Source organism: Echinops telfairi, unplaced genomic scaffold (genome assembly GCF_000313985.2).
Source record: "Echinops telfairi isolate 266 unplaced genomic scaffold, ASM31398v2 ScPeMD7_7469;HRSCAF=8507_1, whole genome shotgun sequence".
NCBI lineage: Eukaryota > Metazoa > Chordata > Mammalia > Afrosoricida > Tenrecidae > Echinops > Echinops telfairi.
The window spans coordinates 81,340,811-81,344,824 of record NW_022111373.1 but is presented as its reverse complement, the minus strand read 5'-3'; the positions used below and the strand labels follow the sequence as shown (position 1 = coordinate 81,344,824).

The 4,014-nt window shown below is 36.2% G+C and overlaps 1 protein-coding gene across 2 annotated transcripts in view; it reads right to left on the bottom strand.

Moving 5' to 3' along the window:
* The window catches only part of SMN2 (survival of motor neuron 2, centromeric), a 24,428-nt gene that overhangs the window by 975 nt on the left and 19,439 nt on the right, over positions 1 to 4,014 (bottom strand). The window lies entirely within an intron of this gene.

Here is a 4,014-nt window from a genome sequence, read left to right as displayed (position 1 = left end):
AAGCAAACCAAATCTTCAAAGATGACACTAGTTCACAAAACTAAGCCCACACAAACCACAGCCTTTTCTAACCTGAGATCAGAAGAACTAGATGGTGCCCAACCACCACAACTAACCATTCTGACCAGGAATGCAACCAAAGGTGCTAGAGGGAATGAAAAAAAAAAAAAGTTAACCAAAATTCAAATTCCTAAAAAAAAAAAAAAAAAGAACTGATAGAAAATAGAAGAACAGGAACCCCTGAGACAATTGCCCTAAGATAGTCTTTGAACTTAGAACTGAAGTTATTTCTGGGGTCACCTTTTAGCCAAATAAAATATTGGGTCAATCATCTGTAAATATTGTTCTCCCTTGAACAATCTAATCTATAAGACCAACTGCTCTGCATTAACCCCAAACAAAGATGCTACGTAAAGGAGGGGGTGGGGAACTAGAGCCACACAAACAGAGCTGGAGAATCCATTGCGAACATTGTAAACAGTGTCACACAACAATGTGCATCAAAGCTGCTAAGTGGGACATACATAATTTGCTATGTATCCTGTCACCTCTTTCTCACTGCCATTGAGCTGTGGTGCCCAACCACCACAACAACTTTACAGCAACTTTACATAGGACAGGGGTAAATCACAAGAAAATATTAGTTTTATTTTTAAAAGATAGTAAGATTATAACATAAAAATAACTTCAGTTACAGTACTAGAAATAAAAAGAGGCAACCTAAATTAAACCATAAACATGAGACATTTCTAGAGTTTAAAAAGCCTAGTTTCAGAATATCTAAAAATTGGTAATGAAAACTCTACATAACAAAAGCTACAGATTAAATACATCTAAAGCACTCTTCAGAGGAAAATGTTCTTAAAATAACCATTTTAATGAAACGAGGAATTTTTAAAATTAAAATATGAGTGAAACAAACGCTGATTTACCAGACACAATTTAAGTTTTTGAGTTCTGTTTTTGAACATTTTAACAATTTGGAAGGATTTTTGACTTACATCTTTCTTCCATAAGAAAAGACCTTCACTAAAAAATGAATTTTAGCTTAAAAAAACAGCAATAGTCAAAAAACAAACAAAAAACAAGCAATAGTCATGAAGGTAGGAAAGGCTCTAGGATGAATGTGGTGGTGGTTGTACAATCCCCCCATGAAATGTTTGAACGGACTATTCAATTTTGGGGGGGACTATTCAATTCTATATGTAAATTATGTGTCAATAAAGTTCTTGGGGGAGAAAAATCTAATAAAATAAAATCCTATTTTTGACACTTTCAAAAATCTAAAATGCATAACCTTAGTGATTTAATTATTACTTTATCTTAGAACCTTTTATTATCCATCATGCTAGCAGTTATTTTTATAACTCAGTGGGGTAGTTTTTGAGTGTTTTTTTAGAACTCCAAGATAGTTACCACTACTTGTCTCCTGGTATTCATGCCCTTATATGAGCTGAACATGAGCTGACTTTGGGAAACGACTTCTAAAGGAAATGAAAAGGTGAAAGATAGCCCGTGACTCAGAAACTGGGTTACAAAATTTAGTGTGGTGTTGCTTGGTCTTGGATCCCTGGCTCAAAGGAAGCCGGCTGCAATGTTGTGAGGACTCTCGGGCTACCTGTGGAGATGCCCAAGTGGCACAGAACTGAGACCTATCAACAACACGAGTAGGCTTGAAAGGTGATGTTTCAGCCCCACTAGATAGAACCTTGTAGATGACAGCAGTCCTGGTGGACAATTTGCCTGTAGACTCATAGGAGATAGTGTGCCAGAACCACCCAGTAAAGTTGTCTAAAAACCCCGAACCACAGAAAGTATATGGTAGCTATTTTAATGTTATTGACACTAGAAACTAGTACACTTATTAGGTATCCCAACCGTTATTTTTCTTTTTTTCTGATCATGAACATCTTTGCTGTGATATAATAGACATCATATAAATCTAGTCAACAAAATTACGACCCATTAGTCTTCAAGAGTATTGTGCTTTAATGAAGCAAGAGTAAAAATACTTAAAAAGTAATGATAAACAAAACAAGTAATGATAGAGAACACAGTAGAGATCACTTGAAATCTTGACTCAAGACAACTATGTTCCAAACTCATGTACTTTAGTTGAATAGTTAACTGCATCCAAAGGATGTTGCTTATTTTAGATATACAAGCTAAGTGAAAAAGTATTGGTACTACAGGTCTAGATTAAACATTCAAGGGTGTATTTCCAATCACGTGTGCTTAATTAAATGTCTCTCTGATGCCGAATGGCTGCAGACAAGTTCTCTCAGTAATACACTTGCCTGAGTCTTACGGCATCTAAAAAAAAAAGAAGGATCAGCGCAATGGATCCCAGGGATCCGTTGGGGCAGTTAGATTCAAGGCAGGAGCCAGCTCATAAAGCCACGGTCACTGTATTTGGACATTCTTTTAGTTTTAAAAATCATTTTATTGGGGGTTCTTACAGCTCTTAAGACATTTCATACATCAATTGTATCAAGCATATTTGTGCATATAATATTGTCATCATTTCCAAAATACTTTCTACTTGAGCCCTTGGTATAAATTCCTCTGTATTTTGACATTCTAATGAACTTGTTTTTTTGGGTTTTTTTGAACTTTTTTCTATAATGGCAAGACACCTGCTCATTCTTCGAGATTAAAGTGCTAGCCCATGAGAATTTCATTAGGAAACATTATCCTATAGCTCTAATCTTGTCCCTTCAGATTTTTTTCTTGTCCCTAAAAGCAGAGCATTGAAAAGGAATGTCCTTGAGTACATCAAGGGTGCCAGACAACAAAACTGCCATGTCTATGAGGTATAAATCAGAGTGCAACATTCTTGGGGACATGTCTTTTAAAGTGTATACATTTTCCAAACAAAACAACGCAATCCCCTGCCACTGCATCAATTCGGATTTATGATGACTCAATAGAAACTACCCCGTTGGCAGAGGCTGTAAGTTTATGGGCGCAGAAAGCCTTGTCTTTAACTTTACATTCTGTTAAATTAATAGGTCTATGATTTTTGTAGCAATACTTTTTGACTAACTCATAGTTTCACAAACGACAGGCGGCACAATATATAAAGTTCTGAATTTCATTCTAACAAACCATTAGACTTCTATGCATATGTTGAGACAATTACTAAAATGTTTTCAATAAACAAAAAATGATCAAAAGAACTAATAGTTTGAAAAACTCAACAAGTATTTTAGAACTTTTGTATAAACAACAATTAAAAAAAATTCTTAAATGTGTGACGATGAGGGAGTAACTAGTTTATTTGGTTGGGGAAGCAATGACAACACATGACGAATTTGAATCCACTCCCAGTTCATGAAATTAACCAACACACAAAATACTTCGATGAAATCATGTTAAGCACAAAAGCACCAAATAGATTTATCATTGCTACGTAAAACCATGTACCAATAATCTCAAACTTCACAAGTTATTCTTATGTTAGAGTGCTATTTATTTAGTATATTTTAAAACACAGTAACCTTTCATAAAATATGCAACTGGATATTAATTGTTCCAAAAGGGGAGGGGTAATGAATGCAATGAATCACATCATCCAGCCAGGTGTTCGTGAAGAAAATGATGAAGCATTTGTTTGCATCAATTCAGAATTTTTAAAAACTGGGGGAGTAGCTGGCAGCAGACTTGTTCTCATGCCATCAACTATAAAGGTGGGCAGAGCATCTGATACAACCACTTTCAGACATTGGACAACAGACAGCACAGGCCCTATCATCCTGGAGAGGGGGGATGGTGAGGTGAGCATCACAATCACCTTGTCTGGTTGCAAAGTGAGTGGCGGAGCCCAAGAAGAGAAATGGTCTTCCTAGGGCAGCGGTTCTCAACCTTCCCAATGCCACGACCCTTTAATACAGTTCCTCATGTTGTGGTGATCTCCCAACCATAACATTATTTTTGTTGCTACTTCCTAACTGTAACTTTGCTACTGTTATGAATCGGTGACTTCTGTGAAAGGGTCGTTCGACCCCCAAAGGA